Below are 25,625 nucleotides of genomic sequence, written 5' to 3' on the forward strand. Positions count from 1 at the left end.
ACCATCTCCTTTGGCTCACAATTCAGCAGTAACGAGCTCTACTCTACAGTACTGTGTATTTTACCTTATTAGATTCTAGAGCTGACCCCAGGAAACAGGGGAGTGAGTGAAGTCTATCCTCATTCTATATTTGTTTTATTCCTTGAATTATATTTTCTCTCTTCACTTCATGAAAACCTCTACTGGCAAAATACTCTGAGGGGCTTATCAACACTAATCTTTTTAATTATTATTCTGCCAAGGGGAATTTGCATTTATCAGAGGTTAAAGGAATAAAGATTTAGTAATGGTAGAATTTTAGTTATCAAAATTCATTGGATTCAATCCCCAGGACCACTTTATATATATATATATATATATATATATATATATATATATATATATATATATATATATAAAGACTTCTTTGGGAAAAAGGAGTGCAAACTTAGGGAAAGTGGATGTGACACCTTAGGGAATTTACTCCTGGTGACAGAGTCTTTTCAGTAAGTCCACTAAACTGAACCACTTACCTTGACTCTGTTCTTGCCTTACAAACAAAAACCAAAATGGATGTATAAAAAATTCAATGGAGTATACAATACCTATTTTTGCTTATTTATGAAGGGTCTTGAATGGACATCATTTTATTACAATATCTAGGTCAATGTTGTATCTTATACAAGATGGTTAACTCTCTGGATTCAGGGAAACAAAGAACAGGTTGTATGTTGATATGGAAGAATTATGAAGATCAGAATAGAAAGCAGAGTTAAATAGCAGTGTTCTTATTTAATGTAATTAAAATTTACATTTACTCAAGAAGAGTTTATCAAATATTTTTGTATTTTTGTAAAAATCACACTTGAATATATCAACCCTGAAGCTTCCCGCATTAAGTGGCTGGGCAAAATGCTCCCTATAGTACTAGAAATCAATCCTTTATATTCTGCTTACCATGCAATGAAAGAATCATCAATTTGTTACTGGATGAGTTTTTAAATATTATAACAGAATATAGAAATTTATAAAACCCTTGGGTTGTATGTCACCCAGGGGGGCGGGGAAAAACTTCTCTGGCTACCAAATAAAGAGAAAAAATAAGAATTTAATGGGAAATGTAAAAATTTTGATATTTTACTTTACTTTCCATAAGAAAAAAGTGATAGTGCTGATTCAATTGGGATTCATGCCATTCACAGAAAAACATGGGTGAATCCATTGTCAGTAAAACACAACACACAAGCCATAGAGTATTCAGAATGAGAGATCTTTCAACAAAAGTAAAGCATATTTATAACATTGATATAACATAAATGATATACATATAGCAATGTACAAATTGCTATGTAATTTGGTCACCCAAAGAATAAATAATTTATAGAACAATGCATTTTTTCTAGTTTTTTTTTTTTCTTTTTGGTCAATGTACGTGATAGTATAACATCTCTGGCTGAGAGCAGAGAAGGTACCATCATAAAGTTTTAAGAATCACCTATTCTTTGTTAGATATACATCATTTGTTACTTAATTAATTCTTCCTATGATAGAAAGTTGTTTTTTTCAAATCCAATAGAAAAATGCACACAAAAGCCTGATTATTTATAAAGAAGAAAGCCTAAAGGTTAAATAATACTCATTCCCTTGTTGAGAATTTTTTTTTTTTTAAAAAAAGAAGGTCTTTACTGATGTTCAATTTAAAAAGGTAATGCACAAGGGATCAATACTGTTTAGATCTGTGTTTTAGTGGGTTTTGGCAATGATTTTATTACTGACACAAAGTCTATCTGTGGCAAAGGAAGTGACCCAAAAAACAAGAATGTTGTCAACTATTTAAGACCTTACAGACCCACTGCCCCGCCACTACTGACATTAGTCTCATGTTTAGTTTGTGTGTACAAAGTTCTTTTGTGCCAAGATGGAGAACTTGGCTGAGGAGATGTGTATTTATAAAAAGCTCACTTAGAGGCAAGTTTTGCAGTGACTATAAAAAGGCAAGCAGTGGACATCAGAACTTTGGCATTTGTGGAAAACAGCCTTGTCCTTGTTCCTGTCATTTAATTGATTGACTATCAGATTATCTTAGTAATAAAGGATAGTAGTCAATCTGCCAGGGGAAAAAAAAGCATGCTGACAGCAGAATTATGCTGAACAGCATCCAAATACATTCTAAATGGACAAGCTTCTCAGCTTAGCTGACCCTGCATTCTTACAGGGGTAGAGGAAACATAATGTAAGTGGCAATTTGCCCTTACTGATGATAATTTATATGTATCTGGTTATATTTTGCTAATATTATAATTCATTGCACGTGGTATTTCCACTCATCTGGGACCAATGTCTAAACTGATATTTAGAGTTAATAAGTTTCATAGTAATAGCTTGATATTTTTTAGATACCATGGAATAAAATAATCAGAAGCGTTCAGTTATAGTACTGATTCTTGAATTTACTAGAAATCAAACGTGGCAAAGTCTGTTTCTCAGTGTCCTATCTCTTTCAGCTATAATATGTAGATAATTTTTATTACCTTTTCTGATAATAAAATATAGTCAGAAAATACTTTTTAAATTTCAAGGCAAAATACAACATTTTTTTAAGAGATTCCTTTATTGTTTTTAAATGGGCCTTTACTTTGTTCATTTATATATGTGGTGCTGAAAATTGAACCTGGTGCCTCACACATGCCAGGCAAGTGCTGTAACACTGAGCCACAACCCCTGCTCCCAAAATATAACAGTTTGATGCCATAAGAATTCCATTTCAGCTTCTCAGTGGAGAAATAGAACAATTTCCTGTTTCTTATGCTGCTGATTAGTTCTCATTTATGGTGGGCACCTAGGGGCTATAACCCTGTCATCTTGGTGGAAATGCATGAATTTGGGGCAAACCTAGCAACTGTGTGGTCTAAGGAACAACCTCTGTCATTGGAATGAAGAAGGCAGAGAATGGAGTAGTACCCAGTTTCCTATCATCCCACGTGTGATCTATTCCTCTACTACTTTCAGTTTTAAATATCTTTATACAGGTTAAATTTGAAGAAAAAAAAATCTGCTCAGGAAATGATAAACAGGCTGTATGACTTAGAGAGTTCCTATTACAAGTGTCATTTGCTTTAGTGTGTCTGGAAAAGTCAAGTACCCTGTACATTGATCAATGGACAGCTGAGAATTGAAGCCCACATGTAAGAAGCCACTATCTTGTGGAAAACTGAGCTTTATAACCTGCTAGCAGGACAATAAAGAGTCCTCTGAGGTCCAACTAGTTTCTTGTCAAGTAATACATGAGTTTCAACTGGCCCTGTGTATTGTATGAGACAACCCAGTACCCATTTTCCTCTAATAGAGACTATTTTATTGCTTCTTAATCCTCCAAACTGGATTTGTAGAAAACCCTCTCCATCTTCTGCATTCTGCCTGCCCATCTCAATTCCACCTACTTAATTAAGGCATTTTGGCATGTGGAGTAAGAAGAGCATGTGAGCTTTGGAACCAGAGTGCTCTGCTTATGAGCTCTGTTCATGAGATTCTCTAGGTCTCACTTTACTGACTTGTAAGGTATGAATAGCAGAAATACCTATCTCATGGAATCTTACCAATATAAAATGATATAAAACATTTAAAACACAGAGAAAAGCACCTTTGTATCTTAAGTACTCAGTAAAAATTGCTATTTTTATGGACTTATACAAATTCGATTACTAAGCATTCAAGATCTTAAAAAGCAACACTTGCTGACTGAGATATGGGAAGGAACTTTCCATTTATTGATCACACATATTGATCCCCTCCACGGTGCTAAGCATTTAAACCTCAAATAATCATATGTATTCCTTGTTTCCAGATGAGAAAATTGAAGCCCTAAGTGAACATCTGAGGCTGTGCAGCAAGTAGCAGATGGGGATCTCAGACCATCTGACTCTATTGCTCCTGTAATTTTTTGTCTTACTTCCTATACAGAATGATTTTAAAGCCCTCTGGTTCCCACCTGCACTCCCAGAGGCACTCACAGAGATAGAATTATCCAGAAAGAGATGTGCATGTCTTCTTTTCTTTTATAATCATCCATACCTCTACAGAGAGTAAATAATCTTCCCAAACCCATGTATTTCTTCCAATGTTTAAGTTCCAATGGCAGATTCTCACATGGAGATTCAACAAGCATTTCTCTACTCACCAATATGCTCAGCACAAGCATTTCTCTACTCACAAAACTAGCTATTAGGAGAACTGGCATATAAAGCAAAAGTTGATCACATCACCTGTAATAAAGCTCAAAGAAAATCGCACAACTCCAACTTGCTTACGAAGTTGACTCATGAAAAATTACTTTAAATCTAGTTTTCCTCTTGAATTGCCAGAGAAGTAGCCAACCAATAACTCAGGAAGTAGGAGTAAAATTGGTTTCTGAGGGAGAGTGTGGAGTTCTACGTGGGAAAGTAAGGAGCCAGAACAGGTATTGTTGTTTTCTGATCCGAGAAGGGAATGGAAGTTAACAGCAAAATCCTGGAAACAAAATCAAGCAAGCAACAACAAAAGACTAAAGTCTGTAGCAAAATACTGACTGGGTTGAGATTATACTTTCTGTGAGTGAGTTTTTGCCTTGGGGTAATGAAGAAGGAAATTCAGGCATAGGCATACCCCTCAGTGCAAGGAATCATTGTATGTGAACAACCCTGGCAGTTCCATTCCAGAAAGACATGGGGCCAATAAAGCAGGCACTTCTGGAGGAATTCAACACCTACGGCAAACAAAGCAGAAATCAGCCCTTTTTATATCCTGCACCACCTTCGCAGAACTAACACAACAGTCCCTTGGGTGCTGCTTCCCAATTCACATGGAACCCAGAGATGACAGCTTTGAAAAAGAAATAGGAACTCTCTATGCCCCACAGTGATCAACTGGGAACCAAAGAAAAGGACTTGATTAGGTTGGGTTGGTATTCCTGGGGCCCAGATACAAAGCAAGACTGATAAAATTTGCTTGTTCACTGACTCTTTACCCAGGCTCCCACAGCCTGAGGGACCATTTTTTACAAAACACAGACACTTCTACCTCAACTTCCATCTGAGTCCCAGGACTAGAGATAGAATGAGATTTTAATATGATTGGTTCCCTTATTTTTCATGTATATTTGATTTAATATAGTTCAAACTAATAGTCTCAGAAGGGATCCAAAGGCTTTGCAACTCTGAAGGGATAATGGTAAGAAATACATTAAAGGTCCCTCTTCTAGGGAATCCTGGTGAATGTAAGAGGAGGAATTAGTAGCTACTGCAGATGCAATTCAAGCCTCAGAAGTACAGAGATGATAACAAGAATAGGATGCTTAACCACAGTAGGAACTTGTCATATTAGCATGACTCTTCCCTTAAAATGAATAAGTACCTCCTCTATAAGTATAAAAGTCTTGTCTATTATCATCTTAGTGTTTTTGTGTGACTGAGGATTGAACACACAATTTTGAATATACTAAGTATGCTCTCTACCATTGATCTATGTTTCCAACCCCTTATCTATTATTTACTATTATTATTATTATGACATATTTATTTTTATAACCTCTAGAATATCTTTTATGAAATGAGTATTTATTTGAAATAACACCCTTTTAAAATCATCACATTTGTGTATTAGCATAACCACTTATTAGATTTGTATTAGCTCTCCAGAGATGGTTGAAACATGCATAAGATTAATTTTAGCATCTACTATTTTTTACCCATCAAAGTAAGTTATATCAGGGAAAATAATGCATATTCTAACCCAATTATAATTTCCAGTATCATACATCAACTTCAGTGAATACTAATTGCTATTAACTGGCATTTGATGGAAACAGTAGAAAGGTAGATCTATTCTGTTTCATTAATTGATTCAGGTTGGATTTGAGCCAAGTCGTATAACTTAAATGTCCAATAATAAGGGAATGATTATTTGAATTTTAGCACATCCATATAAGAATAATGGGAAGTCATTATGATGGTATTTTAGAAGATTCTTGGTAAAGTTGGGCAACCTTATAATAAATTTATTATCTCCACATGGAAAATGAAATCCAGATGAATCATCCTGGACTCTTAAAGTCCTATATAATCTGGTCCCCAAATAACTATGCCACTAACCTTAAACATTTCTCCTCCTCAACCAAAATCACTCTTCATTCACACTGTTCTTTGTCTGACTCTGTGACAGCTGAAGACTTTTTTACTGTCAGAGCTTTTTAAGAGCTAGTTCTGTTGTCTGGAAGTTTCTTCCTTACTTGTTCACATGTCCAGTGGCTTCTCATCATTGAAAAGGTCCTTTTATAACAGCATGTTCACTTTCTAGTATATCACCTATTACTTCTCAGTGTCTAGTGCTGCCTCCTTATTTTTTTGATTACTTTTCTACACATCTTAATGTAATTCAAGCTTCTTGGAAGCAGGACCTGTCTATCTTGCTCACTGCTTTCTTGAAGGGCCTGGAAAATAACATGGCACTTAGTAAAGGTCCAGTAGGTAGGTATTTTAAATGAATAATGAAATAAATGAATCGATGATGTTTTAAGACTATTACAGGTGTTGGGAATTTACTTTGTCCACTCAGACATCCAGCAACTGAACACAGGAAATAGGGAGGTGTCCTTGATGGCTGCTTCTAGAAACTTACTCTCTGTGCTACAAGTTATCACACCTCTTTTTAGGTTCCACCAGGTTGGGCAAGATGAGCCACCAGGATTCAGCTTTCCTTGTAGATACAAGCAGCCATGAAAGATTGTCTTTTCTCTAACATATTAGGGCCATGTGCAGTTTTCCTCCTCTAGATAGGCTTACCATCAAAGCACCGCTAACATCTCGCTTTGCTCCAGGGATGCAAAATACCAGTAATTTGATCAGGTCTATCTTTTTTGACATGTTCAGTTGTTTTGCATGTGATCTGTTTCACATGGATTAGCCTTCCCCTCCATTTTTTGTTCTCTATATTACAACTTTTGGAATTTACTAGATCTCCCAGGAATGGTGTCATCTTTTTTTTTTTTTGTTGTTGTTGTTGTTGTTACTTATTTGCCTCTTTCTCAAACCTCTTTTCATCAACATTCCTTTAGCCTTTCCAAAGAAAGACTATGTAAGTAGAAGCAGAGATATAAAAGAAGGACAGGAAAGGCAAATAAGGTTTGTGTACAAGTCAGCATTATCTCAGAAATTCATGTAATATTCCAAAGTATAGAGAGGGATGAGCTATAAATTGGTAGCCACACATAGCCTTTTATAATCCACTAAATAATTATTTAGTACTCTCTCTTATTTTCTGTGTTTATATTTATTTATCTATATGAATATTTGTTTATATATATGAATAATGGAGGAATCGAAGAAAAGATATAAAAAACAGCATCTCTCCTACAAAAACAAAAGTCTCCTTGTTTGGGGGCCAGTTCTCTCACATCCCCTGAAAGTCTTCACTTCTCTTACTGTTTTGATTTTGTATTAGCTTCCCATCACTGCTATAACAAATTACATAAACTTTTGCATTAAAACAATAAGATTTATTATCTTAAAATTTCAAAAGTAAGGAATACCAAATGGATATTATACAATAAAATTAAAGTGTCAGGAGAACTGCAATTATTATGGAAACACAAGGGGACAAGCCATTCCTTGGTCTTTCTAGCTTTTAGAGGCTGCTTGTATTCCCTGATTTTGGGCCCCATCATGCACATCTCTCCTACTCTATCTCTGACTCTCCTGTTTCCCTTTTATAAGGATTCTTGTGCTTACATTGAGCCCAACTGGAAAATCCAGGATAATCTCATTATCTCAAAACCATTAATTTATGTACATGTGCAATATCCCTTTTTTCATGTAAAGTGTCATATTTATAGTATTTGAGGACTAAAGCATGAGCACCTAAGGGTGGGGGGAGCATTATTCTGTCTACCACACTCCTGCATTACCAGTGTTGATCCGCTCTAGTTAGCCTTCATTTCCCCATCTGTGAAAGGTGACATAAGTAGTACTACATTTAGGGTTTTGAAAAGTAGATGCTTAGAAGAGTCTGGCCCATGTCATATAATTAAGAAGCTATGATTATCATGGTGAATGTTATAATTTTACAACCCCTTCATGAGGTTAGAAATTCCACCATCCACATATAATGATGCAAAATGGGAGGATTAATGATGTGATATATGGGACTTTATAAAGATATAATGCTTCACAATTGATTATGAACAATATAGTCTTTGAATTACCATTGAATGATCATTAATATTTTAACAACTCTAGGAGAAAGTAGTGATCAAATTATTTGCAGTGTTGGCTTGCTTCCTTGGCCATCTGTGACATGGAGAACCATCTACATTTGTATATTTCTAGTCTCCTACCTTCCTTTACATTAAAAAAGTGTTATATTTCTCTATTGCTATTCTCCATGTACATTCACATCTATGGAGAATCTCTTCGGTGTCAACTGTTACCATTAGGCTTTTGTGATAACGCATAAAGGTAACAAATAGAGGTTCAGACCAAAAGAGCTTAATGAATTTAGGACAAGTAGAGAGAAATAAACCCATACAGTGAGTATATTGAAAAGACTTGTCCTACTCAAGAAAAATAGAAAGAATAATGCTTAAAGAAAAAGAAGCAGTAGTTCAGAATTATAGTGAAGGAGGGAGATTTTCAGGAAATCAGTTGTGATTCAAGGGAAGAATATTTCTAATGACAGAAATATAAAGTGTTTTAAATATTTTCAGAGAAATGAGAATCTTTCTAACCCTCTGACATTATCTGAGAGATGCCAGTAAATTGTTTTCATTACCTTCAATTATTAGATCCCATTTTGTTCAATCCGAGTCCATGCTTAGACAGATCATGTGGGCTTTGCTTGTGTGAACTGTGCATCATCTGGTGCTATGTTTTAGTCTCTTCAAGTCTCATATGCTTGTTCCATGTCAGTCATACCCATCAAGCCATTTACAGTCCATTTGACTTTTCCTCCAACAATCTTGATCCCTCCCTATCCCTCTTATCTCAGAGTAGCAACTGAGCCTTCCTCTGTTCAAGTTCATTTTCTTCCCCAACTGTTGTAAAAAATAATCTTTCTCACTTTCAACCTACACACATGTTCTCAAAACACACAATCACACACTTTTTGTCAATACTGCTTTCCTTGTAAGCTGCTGCCCTCATTTTCTTTCAGTTATAAACAAACTTTGTTAATGAGCCTGCAAAAACCACTAATTCTCTTTCATTTTCAACTTGCTAATAAACACATTTTGATATGGTTTCTTATTTAAGAAGGTAGAAAATATGCTTGCAATCATAAAATCCAATGACTGCCTTCTATTTAATTTCAGTATTTTATAAAATATATTGATCATAGTTTTGCCCTTCACCATAGCACATTATTTCTATTTCTCCCTTAATCACTGATTATTTTCTTTCCGCCTTTCCTCCTGCTCTATCTCAAGTGTTACTAAGTCTCATGGTTCCATCTTTGACTCTTAACACATTACATATGCTGTGTGCATGCATGTAAGTTTGTGTGATATGCACTTTTGTAGATTTTTGTGCACAGGCACCCTAGGATTGAAGCCAGGCCCTTTGTATGCTCATAGTGTACTCTGCCACTGAGTTCCCTCCCCAGTCTCACTTCTGCAGATTTTCTTAAACCCCAATGGGTATTCCCAAATAAGCAAAACTTAAAAACCAAATTAAATTCATCTCTGAAGTCTCCTGTGTTTCCTATTTCATTAAATAAAGCCAAAGCCATTATTATCTCTTGAAATGTCTAAACTTGAAAATTTGAAAATCTTGATTTGCCTTCCTTTAACCTCATATTAGTGACTATCAAGTCAGTTTTCTTATTCTGCCTATGTTAAATGAGAAATAACACCATTCCCCTACATGACTCTATTAGTTTATAATTTCTATTTCAGTACTCTCAACATATCAAGTCCCTGAAAGGAAGGAGTTCTTGTGATGTCTCTAATTCTCAATGTCATTCTTTATACAAATTTGAGTATGGTACCCCCTACATTGTTTTAAGTCTAGGCCTAAAAGAATTCTGTATGAGACCTTACAATATGACACTGCAACAATGAACTGGATATTTTGTGCCCCTTCAAATTCATTTTTTGAATAAACTCATGTGGATTTGCATGGAGTCACAGGGTGGAGCTCCCATCTAAGTTCTAATGGTAATGGTGCACTTTTAAGAAGACAGAACAACCAGAACTATCTCTAAACTGTGTGAGGAATCAGTGAAGAGGAGGCTGCTCAAAAATCAGAAAGTGGGTCCTCACCAGAACTTGATCATGCTAGCATTCTAATGTTGAACTTCCAGCCTCCAGAACTGTGAGAATTTTTTTTTTCTACCTCACCCCGACTACAGTGTCTTGTTATAGCAATCTGAGCAGACCGATGCAAACACAAAATTCTTCTCTTCACTTACCTATCCATATCCTTATTTTTAACTACACAAACTTATTTTTAAAATGGTATGCAGGGTTTGAGGGGAACTATTTTTAGAATGTCAAGAGGAAACTCTGTGAAGTTCCACAAAAGCTCAGCTTCAGGCAGTTCTCCACAGCTGCAAATTCTGGAAAGAAGCTCTAATGGACAAAGCACTCAAGCACAGACAGTAGTGAGAGGCTGGTTGAATCTGTGGCACCCCAGAGAAATGTTCATAAACATTTGACAGCACTGATAGTGGCTCAGAGAGAGCCAACACAGTGGAAAAGAATAAATTACTCATTTGGCATTTTTACTGTTTCTACTTCCATTTCTAAAACCTTTCTCTTCTCTCCCTTTTTCCTACTCTTTCCTCTCTTTTCCAATAAATATGCATAATCTCTTTCAACTTGAAGGGCTTATTACCTGCCCAAGGTCCCTTTCTATGAATGACCCACCTAAATGTTTCCTGATCCTGAATTTTTGCCCAAACTCAACTTGCCTAGAATCTATTCATGCAGGATAAGCAAAATGAGTTCTGTGGTTAAATATCCAACAGGGATATTTTCCTTCATCCATACAGTCTGTGGCCACAGATGTCTTTTCCAAAGATGGCCACATGATCATTCAGTTCTCATGTATTTTTCTCATGAATTTTGTAACTCTTTTTCTCATCAAAAGATGTAGGTCAATTCCTTTTTCTTTGATTCTGGGCAGACTTTTGACTAACCTGTATGCAAGAAAAAAATGTAGGATATTTTAGAGGCCATCATTAAGAGTGTGCATCTTCTACTTTCTAAGCTGAGATCTTTAGAGCCCTAGGTTTCCATATAAGTAGTCTAGCTGCTAAAGCTGCCAGACTGTGAGAGGCCCAAAGTAACCCATGGAGGGAAAACACAGGAGGAGACCCTCAGATCTACAGACATCATCCTGATTGCATCTGATCTCATCTGAGATTATATGGAAGTGGGGGCAAATATATCCTTAGCTTCCTGTGACTTTAACCATTTGCTTTTCTAAACCTTGTCTGAAGACAACCATACAAGGTATCTGCTCCAGAATCATTCAGCGGATCACAAATTCATGACTTAGAATAAATGTGAAAGGTTAAAAACTGCTAGTCCAAGCTATTAAAATGTTCAATGATTCATTTTATATCAGTAATGATTGGAATAATGCCTAAGCATGTATTGGATAATATGTCCATTCTGCTTCTCCAAATGGAGGGTAAGTCCTGCTTTGTTTAAGTCAGTTGAAGTTTTCTCACTCTCCAGCTTATTTTAGGAATATCATGCTTTAGAAGCAACTTAGCTATGGCCCATAAGACCTGAGTGAGTACTTGCTAAAGAGAGCTTCTGGGAAAAAAAATTCTGTACACAGTAAGAAGCGTATTTTCTTTTACCAGATGTTCTATCTGGAAATGGTACTGAATTTAAAAGCACAATGAAGTTACAGAATGAAAAGACAAATAACTTAAGTCCTTGATATTGCTAATTAACTGAATTAGTCAATTTAGAAATTCTCTACCTCTTGTGATATATTTAGAAAATTTGACTCTTTTTTTTGTTATTCGCTCTTTAAATTATCATAACTTAAAAATGTATGAATGTAAATCCACATGGCATTCAAATGACAAAATCACTTGCATTATGATTTTGGTATAATGATGTTCAGAATAAGCAGAGAAAGAAAAATAGTGAGAAGTTGGCAAAGCAATAGAAAATTAGAAAAGAGAAATGATTATAAAAATTTACTAGGTTACAAACTGATACAGATGGATGCATAATAAGCCAATGGTAGGATATCTGAAGGAAGGCACCATTTTTTAAATAGTAAAAGCATCAGAAATTATCTAAGTAACTAGTACCCATGGCTATAGCTTTTCAGAAATCTAGGGTAACACTGAGACTAATTGAATAAAATATAGAGCGTACACACAAGTAGTTTTTTCTTTCTAGGGAGTTACTAGGAACAGAATCAAACTGATGGAATAATAGCAAATGAACTGATAAAAATTACTCATGATATTGTGGGCCTGAGTTCACCATGAACTTAAAAGAGCAAAACAACAGCTTACATGTACTGACCATGTGAGTAGGCAATAACTAAAATAAATTAGTGTTTATTTTGTTTTAGGCATTGTTCTAAGGGGTTTACATTTACCAACTCATTTAATTCTCAGCAAAACCGTGGGAAGCATGTGTATTAACTCCTTTCCAAATTTCAGATAAAGAAATAGACACAAAAAACTTGAATAGTTTGCTCATGATTTTATAGCTAGTAAGTACAATTCTGAGGTTTAAGCTTAACATTTTCCAAACCTATAACTTATATATTACTCTCTGTGCTATATTTGGGGGATGATACACCTGGTTCATTGCAAATTTTATCCTGTTGATGTGGCTCAGGAGATAGGAAGGAATTAACATGTCATGTGGCAGATATCATGGTTTCGATTGTGAGGGAGCTAGGCCTCCCCTGCAGTGGAAATGGGTTAGTGATGAATGCATCAGGGAAATTTCTTGTTTTAAGCTAAATCATTCTAAATATAAAATGCTTTACCCCCCAAATTACCATTTTGTAATAGAATTTCAGATACTGACATATCTGAAATATAATTAATAATCTATGGCAGAAATATTCTATCGACACAAGAAATAGTTAAAGGCAAAGGTCATTTCAAAGTGACAGCCAGCACTGACCAAAGTCAGCCCTGAATGGTCTCAACCAAAATACTTGCAGGTGCATTTTTAAGCTACTTTCATATAAATATGCAATACTGTTCACAACAATATCCTCAAATACCTCAGTATTTAATGTGTTTGAGAGGAATTAAAAATAAACAGTGCTCATGTGATTAAACTGTTTGACTTTAAAAACTGGAGATGCAAAGAAGATCTTTAAGAGCAGCAAAACTAAGAAAATGCAATCCTGCAACAGAAAGTTTGGTCATTTAGAGCTAGGGACAAAGAGAGTATAATTACAGAAGGTGAAACAAAAAAGTTCTTTGCATTAGAGGTGACTATTTCTCATTTCCTTATTTACTCAAAAACATGCTCAGAATAGGACACCTATATGATGATTTCCATAGAAGTTGGCCAATTCTTTCATCAAAGCTAACAAATGAAATAGATGAATATCATTTCTGAGTTATCTATTTTGGAAAAATTGTTTTTAAATAAAAATTTTATTTTCCCCTTTGATATTTCTTATAAAAAGAAATCTAGAGTAGCTCAGGAGACAGAACAGAGTAAGGGATCATGAGTTAGAGAAGAGTCCAGGCAGGTTATCAAGACCCAGTTTCATAACTAATATAAAAGTTCTGGACATGTAGCTCAGTATTAGAGTGTTGTCAAGCATGTCTGAGGTCCTGTGTTCAATTCCAGTAACATTTAAAAAAAATGAAGAAAGAAGAGGTTTAGAGTTAGAGACTGACCTAAATTACATATTGTACTTTTGTATTAAGCATTACATAATTTATATAATATCTCTCAGTTTTATGAATGACTAATTATACTAAAAAAAGTTGGCTCTTCAATGGCCTCAGGCCTTGGTATAGACTAACCCTGAAATACAATCATCACTGCAAAAAATATTTTCATTTCTGCTAGAGAAATGTATTGTAGCGTTCAAACAGATAAGATGGAGAGGAACGCTGTTGTTCTGACACTGCCTCTGGTTTAAGAATTTCATGTGTTTCTAGTCTCATTGAGGTGCTCAGTATCATCTAGCAAATTAAATGGATGTCTTAATGATAATAGAAGTGGGCCACCTGCTCTATCTCTTTGTCTTGTGGGAAAGGAATGCATACCTTTCAATTCTGAAAAATATTTAATATTATCAAACCATTTGTTTATCATGGCACCAATGTATTACATATTAGGAGATGAGAAAGAAGAAAATAATTTTTAGAAAATTTGTTGAATTTCTAAAATGCTGGTTTAATTTAGTGAAGTTTCTGTTAACATCAACTCAAGATATCCAAGAAGCAGGGCTTGAGTTTGGCCTTCTATCTTAAGTGGAAATATGAATCAACAAAGTCATATTCAGTTACTGAATGAGTTCACTGTCACCTCTGAATTCAGCTTAAGATTGAAAAGAGGGGTTGGGGAAGGAAAACTGATCATAAGACAGAGAATTGGAAGGACTTGCATAAAGCTGAAACATGGGAAGAGTTAGATTGCTGTATCAGTGCAATACCAATAAGCCACTTTTACCTTAGATGTAGAAATTACTTCTTATCTTATAAATGTGTTATACAGATGTAGAAAGTTGTTGCTTAAACTATTAAGGGTCCTGAATCACCTCCTTTAATACTGCCTACATCAGTGAATATAGTCAAGAAATTATTAGTACCTGGTTTATTAACACAATTCAGTTATTTACTACTTATTGGACAATCTTAAGTGTTCAGCTTTGAGCAGTGAAGCCTAAAAGATTCTCCTTTTCCCTACCATGTGTGAGGAATGTGCTAGAAGATACATTATTAATTTTAAACTCTACCTTTTGGAACAGTAGAAATAATACTTTGCTGTATCTTTAAATATCTAGTTATCATAGTAGCATGAGAAAAAGATGTATAAAGTAAAACCATCACACAGATGGTAAATTTATAATTATGTCTTTTATTCCATTTGGCTTTACTATCAGGAAAACTAGACTGTATTTATTACATGCCTACTGTCTGCTGAAAAAGCAAAGGCCTTGTTGAGGAGTGTCTGGTTTTATATTGTAAACACAAGTCAAAATAACCCTTCATGTGCATTTGAAAATTGAGTTCTTGTATTCTTCTCACTAAATTCTCCCTTTCATATCATGGCATGTCTTTGCCATTATTACAGTATAATGAATAGTAGTATAAGTGCCCTAAAATTCCCGTATGTACCAGTGGCTGCATCTTTGGCAGTTGTCCTTTGCTGGATTACTTCCCCTTCCTTTGCCCACACTCTAAATTTTAAAGAAAGGCCACATCTAAGTTATTAATATATTAACTGCTCAATATTTTTTCATTAGGTTTAGAAAACCCAGAACATCTGGTACCTCTTAGATAGCATCAAAGTGTGTAATAATCCCTTTATTCTTTAGTCTTGTGCATCAGTAAACACAAAGCTTGTGAACTGCTGTGAGTTTAACATGCAGAAAAATAGTATATATTTTCCTTAAAAAAAAAAAAGTACAGGAATTAGCTTTAGAAGGTCAAGGTCGATTGCAATATTCTTGCCAGAGAAAAGAAAAAGGAGATACAGTCTTGTGTGACAATGACTCCAACAGTACATAGGCTCTCTTCCATTTGCCCCAGTGCTTCGTATTCGTCCCTATAAAAGTCCTATCATGTGACTGAGTTCCATAAGATGGTCTTTTTAGGGGGATAATAGCCAACCATTCCCACATTCTTGAAGAAACCTGCTTTCCTTCCCACTAATCTTGTCTCCTGAGTATTGGCTTTTACCGGTTTTGGAGTAGCAAGTAGATGAACTGGGCCCACAACACTGTGCTTCACCTGTTAATCCCTCCCTCCCCACTAATCCCTGATATTTATCCCTTTAGTATTTCCATATGTTTGCCTTTTCCAGATGTTGTAAGTTGAAATCACACAGTATCTAACCTTTCAGACTGGCTTTTCTCACTTAGTGATGTGCATTTAAGTTTTCTCATGTGTTTTTGTGGCTTGATAACACATTTTTATGTGGAAATATATTACTTTGAAAGGATATCTACCACAGTTTCCTTATACCTTAATCTATTGAAATATATCTTATTACTTCCTATTTTTGGCAATTATGGCTAATGCTCTTTTTAAAGTTTATTGGCGGGTTTTTGTGTGGAGCTAAGTTTTAAATTCATTTAAACAAATATTTAAATGTACAATTGTTGGATATAATGTTCAACTTTGTAAGACATTGCAAGCTGTCTTCCAAAATGGCTTTATTATTATGCATTCCCATGATCAATAGAAGAGAGTTTCTGTTGCTCCATAGTTTTATCTGAATTTGATATCATCATTATTTTGGATTTTTGTCTAATAGCTATATGGTAGTATTGCATTCTTTTATCTTTTAATCCCCTAATGGTATGTCTTTCCATTTCTTTCATTATTCTTAATGCCATATATGTATCTTGACTGGTGAGGTGTCTTTACAGATTTTTTTGCTCAGTTTAATTGACTTCCTTATTTTCCTATTGTTAAGAATTAAAAGCTCTTTTTATATTTTATATACAGTCCTTTACTAGACAAATGCTTTGCAAATCATTATTTTTTATTAGTTCTAATCAGTTATGTATGATAGCGGAATGCATTTTGATTCATTGTACACAAATGGAGCACAACTTTTCATTTCTCTGATTGTACCTGATGTAGAGTCACACCACATGTGCTGCCATACATGTATCTAGGGTAATGATGTTACTGTCTTTCCAACATTGTTCTTGCCCCCATGTCCCCTTGCCTTCCCTTCTTCTCCTTTGCCCAAAGTTCCTCCATTCTCCCCATGCTTTCCCCCTATATGGATCAACATCCACTTATCAGAGAGAATATTCAACCTTTGTTTTTTTGGGATTGGCTTACTTCACTTAGCATAATATTTTCTAACTCCATCCATTTACTTGCAAATGCCATAATTTTGTTCTCTTTTAACGCTGAGTAATTTCCATTATGTATTTGTACCACAGTTTCTTTATCCATTCACCTGTTGAAGGACATCTAGCTTGGTTCTACAGTTTAGCTATTGTGAATTGAGTCACTATGAACATTGATGTGACTGTGTCACTATAGTATAATATTTTTAAGTCCTTTGGGTATAGACTGAGGAGTGGGATAGCTGGATCAAATGGTGGGTCATTCCAAGTTTTCTAAGGAATCTCCATACTGCTTTCCATACTGGTTGCAACAATTTGCAGTGCTATCAGCAATGTATGAGTGAACCTTTTTCTCCACATCCTTGCCAATACTTATTATTTATTGTATTCTTGATAATTGCTATTATGATGGGAATATAGAGTAGTTTTGATTTGCATTTCTATAATTGCTAGAGATGTTGAACATTTTTTCATATACTTGTTGATCAATTGTATATCTATTTCTGAGAAGTGTTTCTTCAGTTCCTTAGACCATTTAGAGATCAGGTTATTTTATTTTTATTTATTTATTTGGTGTTAAGGCTTTTGAGTTCTTTATGTATCCTGGAGATTATTGCTTTATCTGATATGAATGCAATAAAGATGTTCTCCCCCTCTGTGGGCATTCTCTTCACATTATTGATTGTTTCCTTTGCTTAGAAGAAGATTTTTAGTCTGAATAATCCCATTTATTAATTCTTGATTTTATTTCTTGCACTTTAGACCAGGTGAGCACAGGATAGTCCTGCCGATCCATTTGCAATCTTTTCTGATAGTCTGTGTTTTGGTCATATTTTTTGCTGCTGTGACCAAAAAGACCTAACAAGAACAATTATAGAAGGAAATTATTTGGAGGTTGACAGTTTCAGAAGTCTCAGTCCAAAGACAACAGACTCCATTCCTCAGTGTATGAGAAGGGGCAGAACATCATGGAGGAAGAGTATGGTGTAGGAAAGCAACTCAGGACATAATTAAGAAGAGAGAGAGAGAGAGAGAGAGAGAGAGAGAGAGAGAGAGCGAGCTTTGCTAAATAAGGACAAAATACATACCCCAAAGGCACACCACCATGAACTTATCTCCCCAAGCCATACCCTTCCTGCCTTCATTACCACTCAGTTAATCCCTATCAAGAGGTTAATTCACTAATTGGGTTAAGAGTCTCATAACCCAATGATTTCACCTCTACACCTTCTTGCATTGCATCACACATGAGCTTTTGGGGGATACCTCATATCTAAATCATAACAGTCTGTAACTTGTTTACTTTTCAAAAATTTTTCTCAATAGTATCCTTTATAGAGGATACTATATATCCTTTATAGAGCAGAAGTTTTAAATTCTAATACACTTTTACTTATAAAGTGTCTTCATGGTTAGTGATTTTGGTGTTCCTTTTTGTTAATAATGCAAGATAATAATATGAATGATGCCACTATTATAAAGTTATTGTGGGCTGAGCACTTACTTAGGCTTTCTAGTTAACAAGCTCCTTTGTCTACAGAGCTATGTTTCTTTTATGGATGGATTTAGACATTGATAAATGCACATTGCTAATGGTTCTTTGAATAAATGAATAATTTTATTTTTAAAACAATCATAGATAAACGCAAAATTATTCTCAGTTTTTTCCCTGCCCAAGAGAGGGAGAGATAGATATGGATATGTGTGTATACACAAATATGTATACACATATATGGAGAAAGAAAGAAAGAGAGAAAGGAGAGAGGAAGATGTCCCATTTCAGCTTCAACATAAAAAAGAGCTTAAGTGGAATCTCTCTGTCATTATAACAAGAAAAAGCCTAGAAACTGAAATTCCATAATTATTTTAGACATTTCAGAAAACTGAAGTTGGTGGGCAAAATAGAGGCAGGTCTCCACATAGAGTTATAATTCAGATCTTTATTATCTGGATCAGAAACTGCTAGTACCTGCCTTATCAAATCTGGTTTTCAACAAAATGTTAAATTCAGGTTTAGAAAAATAAAAAAAAATCAAAAGCTCATTCTTTGAATAGCTCAATATAGTTAACAAAAGTATAGCTAAACAACAACAACACAACAAAGCACAAAAACGAAAGAGAGAGGGAGAGAAGTTACATGGTACCAGTTATGGGAACAAAAGAGAGTCCTTATTATTCATCCCTTAGACAGTAAACAATTGATAAAGGAATACCATTCTAACAATTCTGTGCTCATACACAAATCTAATATCTTAATGAATTAATCTGATTTCTGGGAAAACATGATCTACCAAAATTAATGAAAGGAGAAACAACTAAATAGCTCTAATATTATTAAACAAATTGGATTAATGATTTAACTGGATTAATGATTTAATTGGATTAATGATTTAAAGCACCAGACTGAGATAGCTCCTTTGCTGTCAATGAAAAGTTTTTAAAAAATTAAAACTATATTTTAAAAAATTCTTCTAGAAAATTGTAGAAGAATGACTTCTTAACATGATCAGTAAGTTCACCATTATCACAGTACTCAAAACAGATACAAACATTGTAAGAGCCAAAAATTACTGAACGATATCTTTCATAAATATAGGTGCAAAGATTCCCAACAAAATTTTGTCAACTTAATTCTCAATATGTACTACAAGAATTGTTTTAGAGCCAGCCACGGTGGCACAAACCTGTAATACCAGAGGTTTGGGAGGCTAAGACTGGAGGATTGCAAATTTAAAGCCAGTCTCAGCAATTCAGCAAGGTGCTAAGCAACTCAGTGAGACCCTGTCTCTAAATAAAATTTTAAAAAGGACTGGGGATGTGGCTCAGTGGATGAATGCCCCTTGGTTGTTAAATCCCCAGTACCAAGGAGGAAATTTTTTTTTCTAGGTGTATAAGGCTGTTAAAATATTTCAAGATGTTATAATTGACCACATCAATAGACTAAAGAAAAAAAAGTCATATTAGCATATTAGCATATTACTGTAGAAAAAGCATTTAACAAAATTCAACACCTAGAAAAGTAGGAATAGAGGAGATCTTCCTCCACAGGATAAAAAGTATATATAGAAAGACTACAAATAACATCATATTTAATGATAAAATAGTGAACACTTCTCCCCTAGCACCTCAAAGAAAGGATTTCTTTTCTCACCATTCTTATTTAATATCATCCTGAAATTCCTAGCTATTAAAAAAATAAAAATAGGTGTAAAAAATGAAAAGGAAGATATAAAATCATCTTTGGTTTATTTTCAGATGACAAAATTAGCAATATATACAACTTCAAACAATTGACCAAAAGTATCTATGGAATAATAAGCATGTGTATTAAGGTCATAAGATCCAGGGTTAATACTGGAAAATATTTAAAAGCCAATGGCTATTCTTTGTATGAGCAATAAGGGTAGGAATGGTAAATTAAAATGTATACATATATATGTATATATGTATACATATTATATGTATACATATTATATGTATATATATATATATATATATATATATATATATATATATATATAATTTATAAAAGCACATGGGAAATCTTAGACTTAAATATAAGATTTAAGTCTAAGAATATATGGATAGAACCTGTATGACAACAACAACCAAAAAACTCTGAAAACCCATGAAATAAATCATAGAAGAGCTACACACATGGAGATTATATGCTAATTTTATGAATTAAAAGACTCAATATCACTGAAATGTCAGTTCTTCCCAGCTTACTATATAAAGTCAATACAATCTCTATCAAAATACTAGCAGGTGGTGTTTTAAAGATGAGCAAAGTAGTACTAAATTTTTTATGTAAACCAGTGAACCTAATGTAGCCACATAATGCTGAAGAAGAAAGTCAGAAGACACAAATTATCCAATTTTAAGACTATGTAAAGCTACATCAATTAGACTACACAGTTTTGGTGAAGGAATAGATTCTTACATGGAACAGAATTAAGAGTCAAGAAACACATCTGTACAAAGTAGTCAACTGATCTTTGACAAAGGAAGAAAGACAATACAATGGAGAAAAACTTAAGTTTAAACAAATGGCTCTGGACAAATTGGGAATTCATATGTGAAAAGTGAATCTACACAAAATACAACATATTTTGGTGAAAATTAATGCATTAATGCATATATATACATATGTGTGTGTGTGTATATATATATACACACACACACTCACAGGGTGAGGCGGGAGAGAGAGAGAGAGAGAAAGGAGAGAGGAGAATGTCTCATTTCGGCTTCAACATGAAAAAAGCTTAGGTGGTATCTAAGTGCAAGTATTTTACACTTAGAATTATGTAGAATAATTATGTAGATTGATCCTAAGTATAAAATATAAAATAAAAAACATTAAAAAATTATTATGTTCTGAAAAAGACATTATTAAAAGAAAGAAAAGGTAAGCCACAGATGGGAAAATGTATATCTATAAAAACATATATCTGATAAAGGAATGGTAACAAAAATACATGAAAAACTCAAAAGCCAACAATATAAAACAAATCATCCTATTTTAAAAAATGGGCAAAAGATCTAATGAGACATCTTATTCTAAAAATACATGGATGGTTTTACATTTAAAAATATCAGTTGATGTTATTTACCACAGTAACAAACTAGAAAAATGGTAATCTCAAAATACGTTTTGAAAAAGACTCCTGAATTCAATACCCTTAATTTTAAAATAATGTTAGCATGTCAGGCATATGAAAAAAAAATTCTATGATAAAGACAATGTGTAAAACACTTATAGCACTCGTCATACTTGGTGTAAATTTTTACAAAGTTCTCTTCTCTTCTGTCCTCTCCCTACCATGCTGCCCCAGAGAGAGCAGAAAGGAAAAATCACCACTCTCAGCACAGTCATTCAACATCATATTGTAAACATTAGTCAGTGTAATATATGATGGAAAAAGTTGACAGCATGTGTATTGGAAAGTGGAAGATAAATGTTTTCACAAAATAGTTATAGTACACACTTAAAATTTTTAAAAACTATGAACTATGTTAATTAAGTTTAGCTCTGTGGTTGCTCTAAGTAAATTTGAATAGAACAATCAACTGCATTGGAAAATTCTAATAATACCATTAACAATAGAATATAAAGGAAAAAATCACAAATTCTTTATGCAAATGACAACAAAATATTGAGAGAAGCTAAAGAAAGGCAATTAAACAGATGGAGTTATCATACCATGCTCGCTGTATTGGAAGAATCAGTATTGTAAAGGTCTCAATTGAGGGTCCTAGAACAAATTCTCATATTTTCAAATTAGTATTAATTTCATTTCATTTTATTGCCAACTCTTGATTCAATAAGGGAGAATCTAGTCTTGACAACAGCCTCCTGTCTGGTTTCAACATTGCCCCAATGGTAGTGATGTTCACACTTCTCAGCAAATGAAACTTTAATCTGAATAATAAAAGCAATCTACAGAATATTTATCTCTCAGTTGCTTCATAAAAAAGACCTCCAAAGAGGCAGGATGAATTATTTTCACACTACCACAGGGAGATTTAATGACATTTTAATAAATAATAGTATCCTGTTTACACATAATAAAGTCATACCACTTACAGGGTTTCTTAGTACATTTCCAAAAATGTACTGAGTCACCGATGAGAATCATGATTTGTAATTATTCTATTACTATTTCTGTAACTATTTATGGTAGGAAAGGTTAGTGACTGCTGCTGGCACTGTGGTAGCAGAAAGTTAATGATTCTCTTGTCTTTTAGTAGAGTTAGAAAGTGGTTCATGTGCAAAAATATACCTCAGGGCTGTGCTTTAAATTCTTAGCTCATTTATCTCTCATCAGTTAGGTAAATGAGATGCGGAAGTGGTTCCTAGTTTCTAAATAACTTTTATACACTACTGAAAGCCTTAAAGGGTCCTAAAATCCTTTCTCTTGTTAATGAAATTTCCCTCATATAATCTGTTCCTTAGTCTGAGAGGCTTATTTTTTCAAAGCCTGCAGGCAGAGGCTGCTGTTTTGGCATTCGGTATGCCAATGTTTATAAGTTCTGTTTTACTTATAAATTTACTTGTAAATTTACTTGTTTGTTTTGGCATAATTTGAAAATATATGTACTGTGGTTACAGAAAATCTTACCATTCACAGGAGCTGAGTGAAAAGTATATTGAAACTATACTCTCTTTTCGGTGCTTTGATCAGAAATTAATTGAAAAAAAATGTTACACACCAAAATGTACTCTTTTTACTCCGAAAAGATAGGAATATATGTTTTTTATTGCTCAGCATAAAATTTTGAAATATGCAATCAAGAATATGTTTGCAAAAGTTACCACCAAAATATAATGCCTAATAAGTCCTTACAGCAGGCCCATTCCAGCTGCCCACTACATTTCTTCCTCAAAAATCATTGTCAACACTGTGACAGTCGAAAATAAGAAATAAATATCATTGAGTTGAACATCTCTATTTTTCATAATCCACATTAAAATCTTTAGTGCCCATCCTTATTGTGTTGGATAAAAAGTTAATTCTGAGAAAAATATATGATAAATTCTTTTGTTGTCTCTGTTCTCAACCTTTCATTTTTCTTATTCCACTGGGGAAAAAAAATCTCATAAAGAGTAGAATTGTTTCCTATTCCTCACTTAGATTCTGGGTAAGTTTTTACTAGGTAAAAACTTAGTTAAATTAGATTTGGATACATCAATAACTGACTGTAAGTGGTTGAGCTATACTTGCAGAACAAAATTAGGTGTGATTCCAAATTTTGGAATAAAATCTGTATGGTGGTCAAGACAAAAATTTTTGTGTCTTGGATCAGAGAATGCAGGGATATTTGGTCAAGCACATTATTTCCAGCATGTCTGTGAAGTGTGCTTGATGAGATTATCGTTTGAATTAATGGATGGAGGAAAGCAGATGGCCTTCCTCAGTGTGGCAGGGTCTCATGCAATTCCTAGAACACCTGAAAAGGGAGAATATGCTCTCTCTGCCTGTCTTCAGGCTGGGACATTGGTCTCCTGTATTCAGAGTTAGGCTCAGACTGGAATTTACTACATTGGCTTTCCTAGTCTCAGACCTTCAGATCCAGACAGAACTACACCATTAGCTCTCTTGGGTCTCAAAATTGCTGACTGCAAATATTTATAGTTTTTGATCTCTATAACTAGCCAATTCTTTATGATAAATCCTTATAAGTAATTCCACATAATTATTTTATCCTGTGTACTAGTGTGTGTACAAAGCAGACAATAACTTGTATAGCTATTGATGCTGAATGTATTATTTTGGGAGGATATTAAGAGACATCTCAGTACTAAACTCTTTATTTTGTCCTTACACCATTTTATTATTTAACTAAGAATCATATTAACTCATTAAGAAAAATATACGTGTTTTATTTGTTGTTTAGTATACATGAATGTTATTAGTTTAAGATTGTATTGGGTTTAAACCTAGGATAAATTCTAATTTGATTTTGTTATGGTCCTTTAGGAATATGTAAGCCATTGATTCAGTTTAAAGTATAACTTCCTCATAATCTATGCTCAAAGGGTTTTGGTCCTTCCATCCTTGAATTAATTATAAATTGCTTTAGAAATCTTAGTCCCTTTTCTTTCATTTACTTCATCCATTTCATCACAGGACATAGCCATGATAAATAAATTTTATCAAATCTTTCCTCTGACTCTTAATCTAGGTGGACCACATTGTTGAATTCCATGTAGCACTGGTGCTCTGAAAGTGCTTGTTTTGGTTATTGGGTTCTTACCTCAGTCATCTCACTCCTTCTAGGGATTCTGAAGTTGTGGCCTACGATTTATCATTTCAGTTAGAGCAGTTCTGGCTGAATCACCTGGCTTTTCTCATGTCCTTGGCTGAACAACTTTCCCAGGAAAAAAAGAGTGTCTCAGCCTTGAACTGAAGCCCAGAATTCAGAGTTAATGTGAGTGTGATGGATGGACATATATCAGTAGAATTTGAAGTGAGAAACGAATGGCAGACAGGAAACTATGGACTCTTGGATCAAGAGGGACCTTCAGAGTGACAAAACCAAATCAAACATGGCACAGGATAAAAAGCAAATGCTGGCTCAGATAAAGGCTATCAAGGATGATGTCCAGTGCATTTGATCAGGAGAGATCAGGGGTGCATATGCACTGATTGATTATGAGAGTCCTTGACAAAGGAAGTCTTTATAGGAAGCTTGAGATCTTACCCATGGACAGTGGGCAAGGTCTGGCTTTGAAAGTATTCTGTTAAACACTGACCCTTCTAACATACACATCAAAACCTGACTGGGCATTAATTCAAACTTTCTGGATGTTCTGTTTTTCCAAAGCAAGAACAAATAAAATAGTGAACATAATTAAAATCATGGGACAAACAATTAAAATTATATAAGTGCCTACTACACTTTTTGTAATTGTCCTTAGTAAAACATGAAAGAAATGCATAAGAATTATGTTCATTTAAACATCCAGCTTCTTTGCCAATTTATTTTCATTGCAAAAATAATGATAGTATATGATAAATATAGAAGATAATTAACTTAGGCACAGAAGCATATTAATTGTTTTATCTAAAACAACTACTTATGAATTGTTAATTCAGTAAAATTTGAAATTGTGTTTAGTACTCTTAAGATATA

The sequence above is a fragment of the Callospermophilus lateralis genome, chromosome 1 (genome assembly GCF_048772815.1).
Source record: "Callospermophilus lateralis isolate mCalLat2 chromosome 1, mCalLat2.hap1, whole genome shotgun sequence".
NCBI classification, from domain to species: domain Eukaryota; kingdom Metazoa; phylum Chordata; class Mammalia; order Rodentia; family Sciuridae; genus Callospermophilus; species Callospermophilus lateralis.